At 45.8% G+C, this 7,294-nt stretch overlaps 1 long non-coding RNA gene across 1 annotated transcript; it reads left to right on the top strand.

Annotated features, from left to right (window-relative positions):
- Positions 1 to 4,906: 4,906 nt before the first annotated feature.
- On the top strand, positions 4,907 to 6,426 carry LOC113940248. The gene is made up of 3 exons (XR_003525419.1): positions 4,907 to 5,012; positions 5,739 to 5,777; positions 6,348 to 6,426. It is a non-coding gene; the product is annotated as an uncharacterized LOC113940248 (long non-coding RNA).
- The last annotated feature ends 868 nt before the right edge of the window (positions 6,427 to 7,294 follow it).

A 7,294-nucleotide genomic window follows, 5' to 3' on the forward strand; every position in this document is an offset into this window, starting at 1 on the left:
GTAACCACTGACACTCCTCAAGTGCCTTTACAGACCCGTAACACTATTTCTTTGCCCTTCCTAACAGCCACCTATTCTAGGCAACAGAGAAGAAGAGTAGGGGGTTTGTACCCTGAAAAAAAATATCATCAGTAAATTCAAGCTATTTGAAGCTTAAAAGAAAAATAAGCAGCAAATTTCCAGGACTCTAATACAGTAATTTCTCCCTCAGTACAGACTGAGCCTCGATCTCAATTTCTGTGTTAACTGAAATTTCTTAACTAAACTCTATCACTTTGAAACAAATACTTTCAATGTGGGATTGCTGAAACAGGTTATAAACCCGAAAGAAATCATACTTGCAATCACTGGGACACAGAGAAATATTATTTACCTTGTGCAGAAAAAGCAAGGCACAATATCCTGCCCGAGCTTCTAGGAAGTCTGTCTAGTTCAGGAAGAGAGAGCTCTTTTCTAATTCCCATTGGGAAGACCACCTTTCCACACTGTATTTAATCCAGCCTGCCCACCTCACATAGCACCACACTTTTGTCACATTTTGTCCATATCAGTTGTCATTATAGCCGAAGGTCAAAAAAGGGTGTAGATTGCGCCAAAGCACTTTTCCTTCAGCTCTTTTTTTTTCAGAACAGGATGCCATTTAGACTCATGCATACCATTAACATAAATAACCTCAGAACTATTTAAATCCCAAAGAGAGTTTTCAAGTGTTTGGAAACAAAAATGTGTGCCAGGTATACATTTTAATTTATCCTTTCCTCCTGTTTTTAACTTAAAACGTTGGTAAATTAGATTATCGTGAAAACTACATAAAAGGGATAGCTTTGAGTTTGCTCATCCCTCCTTTCACTGCTCAGCACCCTGACAGATGTTCTCTTCCTACCTTGACATGCAAACACAGGTAGGTTGCCTCAGATTATTCTACTAGTGGTTATTAGAATAACTTTTGTGTTAGGCAGCATTCCTCCCTGTAATTTTGAAGATGGAAGGACATTTAGCCAGTTGATTTTAAAACTGTGTTTCACTTGTTTGAGACCACTTCTTTGATGTTAGAAAAAGCCAACAAACAAAGTCACCCAATTTATTTAAAACGTCATGGACACTTGATGGACACTTAACCTGATATTCCTTTAATTCTAGCCTTTTGTCAGTACAACTGATGTTCATTTAAGTGCACATATGTAAATTAAAAAGTCCTGTGATGAAAATGTGCCAACAAATGAAAAAAATCGTACCTCTTTTTAAACTAAAAAAGAAAAAGAAAGGTCCTTTCCTCTCATTTTCTGTATTTTTTGCCCCTTTAATTTTGTTTTCCAAGCATCCAAAGGTAAAAGAGCTTGATAAAAACTTAGCGGTGGGGGTAGGGAGCAGGAGAAGAGAGGTAAGATAACATTATTCCAGGCCCTTGCTCTGTTTTGTTAGGACAGATTTAACCTTTGGGTTGCATCAAAAGATAGGCCTGAATGACTGCCTGATCATCTCTTCACTCTCTCTTCTTTTATCTGGATTACTCTTGACTGTTTTCAGGGATGATATCTCTCTGTTCTTATTTGGTAAATTAGGCTACTGTTTTCTTGTATTTCACTTATTGTAAAATGTTTTCTTTCTTAACTTCAGGCCATTGTTCCTGGGTAGTGAGCATGCTGTCACTGGAGAGGGGGTTCAAAGAGGGAACTATGTAACTGGGGACAGATTCTGCCATATTTTGCCAGTTAACACTAGCTTGTTGTTGAGTGCTCTTGATTTCATGGCGGTTTCTAGCAGAAAAAAACGTTTAAAAAGGAGATCAAAATTGGCCTTGTAATTGAAGGGGAAAATGAGGAAAGATAATTAAGATTATGGAATATGAAATCGTCTCAAATGGCAATTTAATTTTCAAGTTAGCAAATACTCAGAATAACAGGCCGTGAACTGGGTGGTTTTTTGAGAGAGCATTTATTCATAGTCTGATTTATTAGTTCTTCTTGTTGCTTTATGATAAACACTAAAAAAAAAGAAGAAACACAAACAGAAATGTCACAGTCATTTTTGTTCCATTTAACAGCGAGTTTTAAAGCCAACAGTTGTAGTTCAGAAACAGAAACCTCAGGACAGAATACAAAAATGCGTGGTGCTGGACTTCATTTGTTGTCAGTGAAATGTATATTGTGTGGTAAATTTTTATCTAGTAGTGCTTTGAAAATAAAAAACCAAAGCAAACCCCATTGTAATTATATTTTGTCTATTCACACTGAGTAAAACACGCCAGACATTTGAGGAGAACAGGCTGAGGTGCAGAGGAACCAAGCATAAGCATGTGCCAGTGCTTCACAGTGCGTGCAGCTCGATCGCTGTCACCGGCATCAACCAAGCTTCAAGAAAACCCAAGGGATTGCTAGTGTGCTTGTGACAAGGGCTTGCATGAAGGTGGTTACGGGCCAGCTCATTAAAGATGATGAACATGCGTTGTACCATGTTTGATGACTGTTGAGAGAAGGCCAGAATGAAAGAGCTTACATAAAAGCAAGGACATAATGCCAGTTGACTCACTCAGCACAAGGTTGTCTCCACATGGAGCATGTGTAGCCATAATTAGTGAAATAAGTGGTGCTGTGTCTCTCAGGAACTGTTAGGACCTACAAGTTCCATTAGGTGGTTAATGACCACCAGCCCACAAGCATCACACAGGTGATGGGTATTTTACAGGATACACATGGAGAGCTTCTTTAGAGTAGGTTACTGCTCTTTTCTGGTTCTCTTCCCTCCAGACTGAACGGCATCAACATTTAGACCAGAGGAAGTCATGAAAAATCTCATACTTCATACAGGAGGGTCATATCCATGAGGGTAGGGTGCCCACAGAATTTCCAAGTACTGTAGCAAGATAAGTAACTCCCTTTTCCTTTTCCTTTTGAATTGCTCTTTCAAAATGAAGCAGGGAGGCAATGGCATTTGTATACTTGTATCAAGCATGCCTCCAGCCCTGGAAGTGTTTATTCCGAGCTCAAAAATAATGCTGCTGGGTCAGATCCATCCCTAGTGTCATTGTGGGACACTGGATTTGCTGTTTGTCAGGTATTAAGCAGTCTCTTATGTGTGGTTGCAGTGTTTTGGTGGGAAGTGTGGAAAGGCCCCGCAGAGGCACCACCGCGTCCCCGTGCCAGATTCCGGCCATTGCCGGAGGAGACCTTCCCTGTGCAAGGCATGGTGCTGACTCCTCAGTGGGATTTTCACCAACCCCTTTAGATACACTGACAGAAGGGATCAAGTAGGTCGAGGGACGGGACGCACACGGGGCCAATCCCGCAGGAAACCAGAGAAAGCATCCCTCTCTGCGGCTCTCAAAAGCCCTTCTCCTACCAGTCCCCTCGACACACTCATCTGCTGTGGCGCTGCGTGCCCTTCCCCAGACCAGAGCTCCCACGGAGCCGGCTATATTCATATTATTCTCCCTTTTTTCCTACTTAAAACACAAAGGAAGGCCGAGGCGAGTGGAGCCGCTCCTAACGACCCTGCTCCGCAGGGAGGTCAGGGGCAGCCCTGCTCCCTGACAAGAGATGCGGAGGGGGCTGAGTTCTGCCCCTCAGCCCTCTCCGAAGCCGGGGCAGGCGCGGGGCAGCGAGTGAAGCACTCGCTGCGAGGCCTCCTGTCAGGCGCCGTGCCCCCTCCTCCCCCGAGAGCCCCTCGGCGGGGCCAAAGTGAAAGTGAAGCGACTCCCGAAACCCTTTGGGGGTGGCGGCAGGAGCCATGTGACAGCCGGGAAGCAGCCCGGCCGCACGGAGGGCGAATAACGGGAGGCAGGGGTGTGCGTGTATAATTTCTAAGGGCTGCGGTGCCCCCTCCCCGCCCGCCACGGCAGGGGCGCCCAGGAGCCCCGCGCCGCCTCCCCACCCCACCCCGCTCCGCTCCCTCCCCTCCCGCAGTCCCGCACCGCCGGCATCTCCCTCCGCGGCCGCACTCGCGCCCGTCCCTGGAGGCTGGGCCGGGCAGGACAGGGCGGGCAGCTCCCCCTCCCTTCCTCCCCTCCCCTCTACCGCGTCCCCCTCAGGCGGGGCAGGAGCGCGCCCCGCAGCGCTACGCCCGGGAGGAGGGACTCCCCTCCCGGGCATGGTCACGGTGGCTTATTAGGGTGGCCGTCTCTCCCCTTCTTTTTTTTTTTCTTTTAATTATTATTTTCAATTTTGCCCCTCCTCGCCGCCTCCGTGGCTGTCACTGCTCTCACCGTTACTTTTACCACCGCTCTTCCCGAGGCTCCCGGCGCGGCCCTGCCCCGCCGCCTCTTTGTGCCCGGCGCGATGCTGCGAGGGGCCGGCGGCCGGCGGGCGCGGCCGGCCCTTGGCGCCCGGGGGCAGCGGCAGGTAAGCGGAGAGGCGGCGAAGGCCGGGCGGGGGGCGGGCGAGGTGGCCGCTGCCCGCACCGGGGCCGGACGGGCGGGAGAGAGAGCGAGGTGCCGGCGCGGAGCCGCCCGCCCCCGCAGCAGCCCCGCTCCTCACCCACGCCGCCGCCGCGGCCGGGTTTGTGTCTTCCTTTGTTTTATTTAGGCTTTCTGTAAAAACTTGTTGTCACCATCACCCGAAGGGACACCCACTTTCTTCCCCCTATCCCCAGGCGAGACCTCTGGGGTCTCAGACCCCTCCCGCATTGCCCCTTACTTTGAGTCTTGCCTTTCCTGCCCGATATTAAACCTGTCTCCCGCTGCGTATCATCCCTCTCTCCAGCCTGCTTACCCCACTGCCCTCCGGAGTCCCCCATTCCAGCCTTTCTGCCTATTTTGATTTTATTTTCTCCCCCCGCCTCTCCATGGTTTCTAAGGGACTCCCCTCCAACCTGTCTGTAGGTATGTTTGTGTAACCAGACACTGAGAGTAGCTGTCTGCCGAGGAATTAACTCGGCAACCCCCAAGCTTAGTTTGCATTCAATAGAGGTGTTTGTTTTTCAGGTTTAAACCTCCAGACGGGTTGAAGAAATCGCCCGACAGGAACCACTCGGCAAATTTTGTTTCCTCCCTTGTAATCCCACTGGACGTGGAGCAGGTGGGGGATTGGGAGGGGAGAATTTTGGGGGGTGGGAGGGGGTGGTGGGATGGAGAGTGACCAGGGGCTGAGTGGTGTGGGAGGGAGGTGAAAAGGGCTTTAAAGTTGGGAGAGCGGAGCCGTGCTTTCACCCTTCCCCTCCTCTGAGGAGGATAGCTCAAGGCTCTCGCTCTCTTTCGTTAAAAATAAATACTACAGAAGTTGGCAAATTTTGTAGTTTTAGAGAAGTGAATTCTCTCCAGGATTAACGTAAAAAATGTTGATGTTTGAGGAACTGCTCTTGCTCAACCCGTAAATAAAGAGATGTTGACAGTTTGTCTAGCCTCTGGTAAACGAGAACAAAAAAATATTTCATTTCTTGAAGGGCATCAATACTTGTGAGAGTGGGAGGGAGAGTAAGGAGTTTAACCATTAACCTTTATCTGGGATCGTAAATGAGTTGAAACTCATGTTTCTGAAGCTTCTTTTATGCATTTACTTTTCTGTTTTTCCCCCTCTTCTTTCCTTCACTGGAGATGGTGAAAGGTAAATGAAAATGATGCTCTCATTAATTGGACAAGCAGGCGATTTTATGGCTCACCAGTAAAAAATAAATGCCACGGGAAAGTTGCTGTTTGTAGTGCAAGTGGTGGGAAAGTGGTCTGGAGGGTGGGGAGGACGGCAAAGCAGCGTGACTGGCTGCAGGTTGCGCTCTTAGTTTAGGGGCGTTTGAATTTGTGTTTCCAGATCATTCACTTGAAGACGCCGAAGGACAGTTTGTGGAAGGTAAGAGAGCCTCTTCCCCAACACTTATATCCTGCCACGTGTGCTGTGCGTACCTGTATATTTGCCTGTCCCTCAGGCCCTCAAGTGCCAGCACATTCGTGCTGGGAAGGGATAAATAGGAAATGTCGAGCTATTGCTGGCCGCAGTGTGGATATTGTAAAGCACAGCATTTTTTAGCAAATAGATAAGATGCTTATACACACTGAGATGCTTGGTAAACTGATGAATTCCTCCCTTCCAAAAAAGGATGTCCTTTTTTTACTTAATCAGGACACAGCTTAGGAAAACGAGGCAAAGGGTATAATGAAAAAGTTTCTATTCCGACTGTTTTCTACACGTGGAAGTAATATGCCTAATTTAACATGTAGGTTGTTTCCAACAAAGATGTTAGTATTAATTTTGATATGAATTGGGGAGAAAGATTATCCTTGCACCTTCTTAATTGCATCTTTCCCAAAAGTGGTGTTATGTTATTTTGTGACACAGTTCTTGCCAGGAGTGAAATAAAATTACTCTCTACTTTTGAAAATAAACTGTCTCCAGCCACCAGAACTTTTGTCCTTCCCACAGGTTTAAAGAAGTGAAACCAGGAGATCCTGGGGAGAAGGCAAGGGTGGAAGAGATACAGGATCATAAAATTTGGCAGAGCAAGTGATTGAGGAGGTTGTCTTTGTTAGTTTGTCAGCATCACAGTTGCAAGTAAAATATGCTTGTAAAATGCAAATTCAAGTAATTTCAAATGAAAATTTAAAAAATGCTTTCCCATTTTTTTTTCTTAGGAGTCTTTCACTTGTTTGTCATTATTTTGTCACTCTCTTGTCTAGGAATCAAAAATACAAAGACTGAGTAATACTGCTTATTCTCATAAATTACTATAAAAATCTGTACAGCACACTCAGTTTAGAGGGAGTTCCTCTTCTTCCCCTTTAAATGAGTCCCTGCCAGCAGCAAGTGTGTTGATATACTGATCTGAAGGACTCAGGCATGATGCCAACTAAAGCAATTTAAATGACATGGTTAATAGTGTCTCTACTGTCCTTATCACACAGTAGCTGTCTTTAATAAACTCAGTAACTTCCAAATGATAATCACGGATGACAAACTAACTGTAGTCCTAGCTCTCATGTTCAGATGAACTCCCTTTTGCTCTGGTGGATTATATGAAATATGAAATGCGAATTACAGACGGACTGTAGAAATTTGCAAAATATGCTTCCCTCCTCTAAGTTTGTGATCTCTTTCAGACAAATAAGACCCAAATAGATTATCTGAAAAAAATTCTAAAGTTAGTGTTCCCATGGATTGCATTGCTATCAGTGTAATGTTTAAAAGTTTTTCTATAGTAATAATTGTAGGCGGGACACTGCATCCTTCAAATGAATCCTTATCAAACAGTTCAGAAGAGGAAATAATTTTACATAAATTAGGTAAGCCAGTATAATATGTCTAACAAATCAAAACACTCTGTAACTCTTGTAAAGCGTTTTGGATGGAAGTGAAGATTGATCCATCAATTT

This window comes from Corapipo altera, unplaced genomic scaffold (genome assembly GCF_003945725.1).
Source record: "Corapipo altera isolate COAL_440 unplaced genomic scaffold, ASM394572v1 2b, whole genome shotgun sequence".
Taxonomy (NCBI): Eukaryota; Metazoa; Chordata; class Aves; order Passeriformes; family Pipridae; genus Corapipo; species Corapipo altera.